Genomic DNA, 9,814 nt, shown 5'->3' with positions numbered 1-9,814 from the left:
CTAGACACTTTCATCAATGAAACAGCCCAGGAACAATATAAGAAATTGGAAAAGAAAGCCTTCCACTGTGAAAGGAAGCTCAATGTAACAGATAAATATGCGGAACTCATTCATAACCGACTCGATTTCTACCAGTGGAAGTTCATAGAATTCGACCTGGTGGAAATAAATGAACACCAGGTCAAAGAATTCTACGAAAATCTGCTGAAGAGGGAGGCCACCACTGTTTTTTTGAGAGGTGTCACACTGGACACCTCTGACCATGATTTAGAGGCCCTCTTACAGATTCCGTATATTTCTATGGCCAATGATGCTTACCCTAAAATAGTGAAGGAATTGACATCGGGTAAGCTTTCATTGGACGTTGTTCTGAAGAAGATTGGCCTACCTGAGGCCCGTTGGAAATACAACAGAGGAGAGAATGCGGTAGAGGCAAGATCTGGCAGCAGATCATCACCGATTACATCCTACCGAGAACCCATGCTACTCATATTCGTGTCCGTGTGGCTGTTCTTCTTTGGGTTATTCTGGAGGGGAAGAGGATCTCTATTCTTCCCCTTATCAAAGACTCGATGTGGAAGGTGACCCAATAGTAGAAGTACAATGTTCCCTTCCCTTCGATGATCACCAGATTGGCTACTTTATCTGGGGTGGAGAGACGCCCGACAGACCGGACGTCTGTCCTTATCAGCAACCAGCCATTCCTGCCATACGGCAAGTATGATGGACCACCACCATAGAAGAAGAGAAAGACCACTAAGCCACCATCATCAGCAGAGCCTTCAGCACCTCCTGCACCTTCTGCGTCCACACCCCGACTTCAGACACCTTATGAGCTGGGACGGGAGATTCTTCAGGCCATCTACCGCTTCGAGCGCCACAACGCTCACCGGTTTCAGTGGATTGTGGCGAAGTTTGAGGGTAGAGACCCTGGGCCACTGATGAGCGGATAATTTATACGCTTTTTGGCATTGTTTCTAGTATGTTTTTAGTAGAATCTAGTTACTTTTAGAGATGTTTTTATTAGTTTTTATGTTAAATTCACATTTCTGGACTTTACTATGAGTTTGTGTGTTTTTCTATGATTTTAGGTATTTTCTGGCTGAAATTGAGGACTTGAGCAAAAATCAGATTCAGAGGTTGAAGAAGGACTGCTGATGCTGTTTGATTCTGACCTCCCTGCACTCAAAATAGATTTTCTGGAGCTACAGAACTCAAAATGGCGCGCTTCCAATTGAGTTGGAAAGTAGACATCCAGGGCTTTCCAGCAATATATAATAGTCCATACTTTGCCCGAGTTTAGATGACGCAAACTGGCGTTCAACGCCAGCTCTCTGCCCAATTCTGGCATCCAGCGCCAGAAACAAGTTGCAAAGTGGAGTTCAACGCCCAAAATGGCACAAAAGATGGCGTTCAACTCCAGGAATAACCTCTGCACGTGTAACATTCAAGCTCAGCCCAAGCACACACCAAGTGGGTCCCGGAAGTGGATTTATGCATCAATTACTTACTTCTGTAAACCCTAGTAGCTAGTTTATTATAAATAGGACCTTTTACTATTGTATTAGACATCTTTCGACGCCTGGTTCTTAGATCAGAGGGGCTGGCCATTCGGCCATGCCTGGACCTTTCACTTATGTATTTTTAGCGGTAGAGTTTCTACACTCCATAGATTAAGGTGTGGAGCTCTGCTGTTCCTCAAAGATTAATGCAAAGTACTACTGTTTCCTATTCAATTCACTTGTTCCGCTTCTAAGATATTCATTTGCACTTCAACCTGAATGTGATGAACGTGACAATCATCATCATTCCCTATGAACGCGTGCCTGACAACCACTTCCGTTCTACATTAGATTGAATGAGTATCTCTTAGATCTCTTAATCAGAATCTTCGTGGTATAAGCTAGATTGATGGCGGCATTCATGAGGGTCCGGAAAGTCTAAACCTTGTCCGTGGTATTCCGAGTAGGACTCTGGGATTGAATGACTGTGACGAACTCCAAACTCGCGAGTGCTGGGCGTAGTGACAGACGCAAAAGGATAGTAAATCCTATTCCAGTATGATCGAGAACCTCCAAGATGATTAGCCATGCAGTGATAGCGCATCGGACCATTTTCACAGAGAGGAATAGGATGCAACCAACGACAAGGGTGATGCCTCCAGACGATTAGCCGTGCTGTGACAGAGCATTTGGACCATTTTCCCGAGAGAGATCGAAAGTAGCCATTGGCACCGGTGACATCCTTACATAAAGCCAGCCATAGAAAGGAGTAAGATTGATTGGATGAAGACAGCAGGAAAGTAGAGGTTCAGAGGAACGAATGCATCTCCATACGCTTATCTGAAATTCTCACCAATGAGTTACATAAGTATTTCTATCCTTATTTTATTAATTAATTTCGAAAACCCCATTACTATTTTATATCCGCCTGACTGAGATTTACAAGGTGACCATAGCTTGCTTCATACCAACAATCTCCGTGGGATTCGACCCTTACTCACGTAAGGTATTACTTGGACGACCCAGTGCACTTGCTGGTTAGTTGTGCGAAGTTGTGAACCATGGTATTGGCATCGTCCACCAAGTTTTTGGCGTCGTTGCCGGGGAAGGAAAGAGCAATGAATTTTACATAATCAAAGTGTAATCACATTTTCGTCCACCAAGTTTTTGGCGCCGTTGCCGGGGATTGTTTGAGTTTGGACAACTGACGGTTCATCTTGTTGCTCAGATTAGGTAATTTTCTTTTTGTTTTATTTTCAAAAATTTTTCAAAAATCTTTCAAAAAAATTTTCTCCTTTGTTTTCGAAAAAAAATTTTAGAATAAAAATGTTTTCAAAAATATATTTTTCTTCAGAATTTTTAAGAATGAATTCTAGTGTTTCATGAAGCATGTGGAAACTTGGCTGGCTGTAAAGCCATGTCTAATTCTTCTGTGTAGGGCATGTCAGGCGTGTCATGTCTGAGTTACATACTAAAGCTTGGCTGGCTATTAAGCCATGCCTGACCCTTTGATTGGAGCTTTAGACTAAAGAGCATAAGATTCCTGGAATTCATATTAAAAATTTTGGAATCCTTATTTTCTTTTTCAAAATGATTTTCGAAAAAAAAATAAAAGAAAAAAAATATTTAGAAAATCATAAAAATAAAAAAAATATTTTTTGTGTTTCTTGTTTGAGTCTTGAGTCATGTTATAAGTTTGGTGTCAATTGCATGTTCATCTTGCATTTTTCGAAAAAATTCATGCATTCATAGTGTTCTTCATGATCTTCAAGTTGTTCTTGGTAAGTCTTCTTGTTTGATCTTTGCATTTGCATGTTTTGTGTTGTATGGTGTTTTTCATATGAATTCTTGAATTCTAAGTGCCTAAGCATTAAAGAATTCTAAGTTTGGTGTCTTGCATGTTTCCTTTGCATTAAAAATTTTTCAAAAATAAGTTCTTGATGTTCATCTTGATCTTCATAGTGTTCTTGGTGTTCATCTTGACATTCATAGCATTCTTGCATGCATCACATGTTTTGATCTAAAATTCTCATGCATTGCATCATTTTCTTGTTTTTCTCTCTCATCATAAAAATTCAAAAATCAAAAAAATATCTTTCCCTCTTTTCTCTCATAATTTCGAAAATTAGATTTGACTTTTTCAAAAATTTTTAAAATCTAGTTGTTCTATGAGTCAAATCAAATTTTCAATTTAAAAATCTTATCTTTTTCAAAATCTTTTTCAAAAATCAAATCTTTTTCATTTTTCTTAGTTATTTTCGAAAATTATAAAAATGTTTTTCAAAAATGTTTTTCTTAATTTTATCTCATAATTTTCGAAAATAACATCATCAATTAATGTTTTGATTCAAAAATTTTAAAGTTTGTTACTTGCTTGTTAAGAAAGATTCAAACTTTAAGTTCTAGAAACATATCTCATGATTTCTTGTGAATCAAGTCATTAATTGTGATTTTAAAAAAATCAAACCTTTTTCAAAACCAATTTCAATCATATCTTTTCAAAAATATCTTCTTATCTTATCTTTTTCAAAAATATGATTTCAAAATATCTTTTCTAACTTCCTAACTTCTTATCTTTTCAAAATTTGTTTCAACTAACTAACTAACTTTTTGTTTGTTTCTTATCTTTTTCAAAACCACCTAACTAACTCTCTCTCTCTCTAATTTTCGAAAACATCTTCCCTCTTTTTCAAAATCTCCTTTTAATTAATTAATTATTTTAATTTTTAATTTTAATTTTCGAAAATTACTAACCTTTTTCAAAAACTATTTTCAAAAATCACTAACTCTTTTTCAAAAATTATTTTCGAAAATCCTTTCCCTCTATCCTCTTATTCTATCTGTGTTCGAATTTTTCTTCTTCTTCTTTTTCTATTAACAATAAGGAACCTCTTTACTGTGACATAGAGGATTCCTCTTCTTTTCTTTTTCTCTTCTCTTTCTTATGAGCAGGGACAGAGAAAAAGGCATTCTTGTTGAAGCTGATCCAGAACCTGAAAGGACTCTGAAGAGGAAACTAAGAGAAGCTAAATTACAACAATCCAGAGACAATCTTATTGAAAATTTCGAACAAGTAAAGGAGATGGCAGCCGAACCTAACAACAATAATGCAAGGAGAATGCTTGGTGACTTTACTGCACCTAATTCCAATTTACATGGAAGAAGCATCTCCATTCCTGCCATTGGAGCAAACAACTTTGAGCTGAAACCTCAGCTAGTTTCTCTGATGCAGCAGAACTGCAAGTTTCATGGACTTCCATCTGAAGATCCTTTTCAGTTCTTAACTGAATTCTTGCAGATATGTGATACTGTTAAGACTAATGGAGTAGATCCTGAAGTCTACAGGCTCATGCTTTTCCCTTTTGCTGTAAGAGACAGAGCTAGAGTGTGGTTGGACTCTCAACCCAAAGATAGCCTGAACTCTTGGGATAAGCTGGTCACGACTTTCTTAGCCAAGTTCTTTATTCCTCAAAAGCTGAGCAAGCTTAGAGTGGATGTTCAAACCTTCAGACAAAAAGAAGGTGAATCCCTCTATGAAGCTTGGGAAAGATACAAACAGTTGACCAAAAATTGTCCTTCTGACATGCTTTCAGAATGGACCATCCTGGATATATTCTATGATGGTCTGTCTGAGTTATCAAAGATGTCATTGGATACTTCTGCAGGTGGATCCATTCACCTAAAGAAAACGCCTGCAGAAGCTCAAGAACTCATTGACATGGTTGCAAATAACCAGTTCATGTACACTTCTGAAAGGAATCCTGTGAATAATGGGACGCCTATGAAGAAGGGAGTTCTTGAAATTGATACTCTGAATGCCATATTGGCTCAGAATAAAATATTGACTCAGCAAGTCAATATGATTTCTTAGAGTCTGAATGGAGTGCAAACTGCATCCAACAGTACTCAAGAGGCTTCTTATGAAGAAGAAGCTTATGATCCTGAAAACCCTGCAATAGCAGAGGTGAATTACTTAGGTGAACCTTATGGAAACACCTATAATCCATCATGGAGAAATCATCCAAATCTCTGATGGAAGGATCAAAGGCCTCAACAAGGCTTTAATAATGGTGGAAGAAACAGGTTTAACAATAATAAACCTTTTCCATCATCCACTCAGCAACAGACAGAGAACTCTGAACAAAATACTTCTAATTTAGCAAACTTAGTCTCTGATCTATCTAAGGCCACTGTAAGTTTCATGAATGAAACAAGGTCTTCCATTCGAAATTTGGAAGCACAAGTGGGCCAGCTGAGTAAAAGGATCACTGAAATACCTCCTAGCACTCTCCCAAGCAATACAGAAGAAAATCCAAAAGGAGAGTGCAAGGCCATTGACATAATCAAAATGGCCGAACCCAATGAGGGAGAGGAGGACGTGAATCCCAAGGAGGAAGACCTCCTGGGACGCCCAGTGATCAATAAGGAGTTTCCCTCTGAGGAACCAAAGGACTCTGAGGCTCATATAGAGACCATAGAGATTCCATTGAACCTCCTTATGCCATTCATGAGCTCTGATGAGTATTCCTCTTCTGAAGAGAATGAGGATGTTACTGAAGAGCAAGCTGCCAAGTTCCTTGGTGCAATCATGAAGCTGAATGCCAAATTATTTGGTATTGAGACTTGGGAAGATGAACCTCCCTTGTTCACCAATGAACTAAGTGATCTGGATCAACTGACATTGCCTCAGAAGAGACAGGATCCTGGAAAGTTCATAATACCTTGTACCATAGGCACCATGATCTTTAAGGCTCTGTGTGACCTTGGTTCAGGAATAAACCTCATGCCCCTCTCTGTAATAGAGAAACTGGGAATCTATGGGGTGCAAGCTGCTAAAATCTCATTAGAGATGGCAGACAATTCAAGAAAACAGGCTTATGGACAAGTAGAGGACGTGTTAGTAAAGGTTGAAGGCCTTTACATCCCTACTGATTTCATAGTCCTGGATACTGGAAAGGAAGAGGATGAATCCATCATCCTAGGAAGACCTTTCCTAGCCACAGCAAGAGCTGTGATTGATGTGGACAGAGGAGAATTGATCCTTCAATTAAATAAGGACAACCTTGTGTTTACAACTCAAGGATCTCTCTCTGCATCCATGGAGAGGAAGCAGAAAAAGCTTCTCTCAAAGCAGAGTCAACCAAAGCCCCCACAGTCAGACTCTAAGTTTGGTGTTGGGAGGCCACAACCAAACTCTAAGTTTGGTGTTGAACTCCCATATCCAAACTCTAAGTTTGGTGTTGGGAGAGTCTCAACAATGCTCTGAACATCTGTGAGGCTCCATGAGAGCCCACTGTCAAGCTATTGACATTAAAGAAGCGCTTGTTGGGAGGCAAACCAATTTCTATTTATCTAACTTTATTTTTCTTAGTTATATGTCTTTATAGGTTCATGATCATGAGGAGTCACAAAATAAATATAAAAATTGAAAACGGAATCAAAAACATCAGAAGAAAAATCACACCCTGGAAGAAGCATCTGCCTGGCGTTCAACGCCAGAACAGAGCATGGTTCTGGCACTGAACGCCCAAAATGGGCAGTATCTGGGTGCTGAACGCCCAAAATGGGCATCATCTGGGCGCTGAACGCCAGAATTGCACCCTGGAGAGGAGCTGGCGCTGAACGCCCAGAACAAGCATGGTTCTGGCGTTCAACGCCAGAAATGGGCAACAAATGGGCGTTGAACGCCCAAAATGGGCACCAACCTGGCGCTGAACGCCCAGAGTTGTGTGCAAGGGCATTTTACATGCCTAATTTGGTGCAAGGTTGTAATTCCTTGAACACCTCAAGATCTGTGGACCCCACAGGATCATCTCAGGATCTGTGGACCCCACAGGATCACCTCAGAATCTGTAGACCCCACAGAATCTCCATCTACCTCCACTCAATCTCTCTTCTCCATCACCTCCTCACCACTCACATCCATCCACTCATCCCCATAAACCTACCTCATAAACTCCACCTACCTTCAAAATTCAAAATCAATTTCCCACCCAAACCCACCCTAAATGGCCGAACCTCCACCCCCCTCCCATCCCTATATATAACCCTCCATTCTTCCTCATTTTCACACAACACAACCCTCTCTTCTCTTCTTGGCCGAAACACAACCCTTTCTCCCTCTCCTCCATTTCTTCTTCTTCTTCATCTATTCTTTTTTCTCTTGCTCGAGGGCGAGCAAAATTCTAAGTTTGGTGTGGTAAAAGCATAAGCTTTTTGTTTTTCCATTACCATTTATGGCACCTAAGACCGGAGAATCCTCTAGAAAAGGAAAAGGGAAGACAAAAGCTTCCACCTCCGAGTCATGGGAGATGGAAAGGTTCATCTCCATAGCCCATCAAGACCACTTCTATGATGTTGTGGCCAAGAAGAAGTTGATCCCCGAGGTCCCTTTCAAACTCAAAAGAAATGAGTATCCGGAGATCCGACATGAAATTCAAAGAAGAGGTTGGGAAGTTCTAACAAATCCCATCCAACAAGTCGGCATCCTAATGGTTCAAGAGTTCTATGCCAATGCATGGATCACCAAGAACCATGATCAAAGTAAGAACCCGGATCCAAAGAACTATGTTACAATGGTTCGGGGGAAATACTTAGATTTTAGTCCGGAAAATGTGAGGCTGGCGTTCAACTTGCCAAACATGGAAGAGAACGCACGCCCCTATACAAGGAGAGTCAACTTTGATCAAAGGTTGGACCAAGTCCTTATGGACATATGTGTAGAAGGATCTCAATGGAAAATTGACTCAAAAGGCAAACCGGTTCAACTAAGAAGACTGGACCTTAAGCCTGTAGCTAGAGGATGGTTGGAGTTCATTCAATGCTCAATCATTCCCACTAGCAACCGGTCTGAAGTTACTATAGACTGGGCTATCATGATCCATAGCATCATGATTGGAGAAGAGGTGGAAGTTCATGAGATTATACCTCAAGAACTCTACAAGGTGGCTGACAAGTCCCCCACTATGGCAAGGTTAGCCTTTCCTCACCTCATTTGCCACCTATGCAATTTGGCTGTGATTGACATAGAGGGAGATATCCTCATTAAAGAGGACAAGCCCATCACTAAGAAAAAGATGGAGCAAGCAAGAGAGTCCATTCATGGAGCTCAAGAGGCGTATGAAGCTCATCACCATGAGATCTCGGAGATGCCTCAAATGTATTTTCCTCCACAAAACTATTGGGAGCAAATCAACACCTCCCTAGGAGAATTGAGTTCCAATATGGGACAACTAAGGGTGGAACATCAAGAGCACTCCATCATCCTTCATGAAATAAGAGAAGATCAAAAAGCAATGAGGGAAGAGCAACAAAGACAAGGAAGAGACATAGAAGAGCTCAAGGACATCATTGGTTCCTCAAGAAGGAAATGCCACCATCACTAAGGTGGATTCATTCCTTGTTCTTATTTCTTCTGTTTTTTGTTTTCTATGTTATGTGCTTATCTATGTTTGTGTCTTCATTACATGATCATTAGTAGTTAGTAACTATGTCTTAAAGTTATGAATGTCCTATGAATCCATTACCTCTCTTAAATGAAAAATGTTTTAATTCAAAAGAACAAGAAGTACATGAGTTTCGAATTTATCCTTGAACTTAGCTTAATTATATTGATGTGGTGACAATGCTTCTTGTTTTCTGAATGTATGCTTGAACAGTGCATATGTCTTTTGAAGTTTTTGTTTAAGAATGTTAAATATGTTGGCTCTTGAAAGAATGATGACTAGGAGAAATGTTATTTGATAATCTGAAAAATCATAAAAATGATTCTTGAAGCAAGAAAAAGCAGCAAAGAACAAAGCTTGCAGAAAAAAAATATAAAATAAAATAGGCGAAAAAGAATATATATATATAAAAAAAAAGGGGCAAGCAGAAAAAGCCAAAAGCTCTTAAAACCAAGAGGCAAGAGCAAAAAGCCAATAACCCTTAAAACCAAAAGGTAAGGGCAAATAAAAAGGATCCCAAGGCTTTGAGCATCAGTGGATAGGAGGGCCTAAAGGAATAAAATCCTGGTCTAAGCGGCTAAACCGAGTTGTCCCTAACCATGTGCTTGTGGCGTGTAGGTGTCAAGTGAAAACTTGAAACTGAGCGGTTAAAGTCAAGGTCCAAAGCAAAAAAAGAGTGTGCTTAAGAACCCTGGACACCTCTAATTGGGGACTTTAGCAAAGCTGAGTCACAATTTGAAAAGGTTCACCCAATTATGTGTCTGTGGCATTTATGTATCCGGTGGTAATACTGGAAAATAAAGTGCTTAGGGCCACGGCTAAGACTCATAAAATAGCTGTGTTCAAGAATCATCATAATGAACTAGG

General features: G+C 39.7%; 1 non-coding gene across 1 annotated transcript; it reads right to left on the bottom strand.

Annotated features, from left to right (window-relative positions):
* Positions 1–4,983: 4,983 nt before the first annotated feature.
* LOC112787951 (small nucleolar RNA R71) lies at positions 4,984–5,091 on the bottom strand. Its single transcript, XR_003195338.1, has one exon. It is a non-coding gene; the product is annotated as a small nucleolar RNA R71 (small nucleolar RNA).
* Between the last annotated feature and the right edge of the window lie 4,723 nt (positions 5,092–9,814).

The sequence above is a fragment of the Arachis hypogaea genome, chromosome 20, assembly GCF_003086295.3.
Source record: "Arachis hypogaea cultivar Tifrunner chromosome 20, arahy.Tifrunner.gnm2.J5K5, whole genome shotgun sequence".
In the NCBI taxonomy this organism is placed as follows: Eukaryota; Viridiplantae; Streptophyta; class Magnoliopsida; order Fabales; family Fabaceae; genus Arachis; species Arachis hypogaea.
The sequence above is the reverse complement of the archived record's forward strand: the minus strand, read 5'-3'. Positions and strand labels throughout refer to the sequence as shown.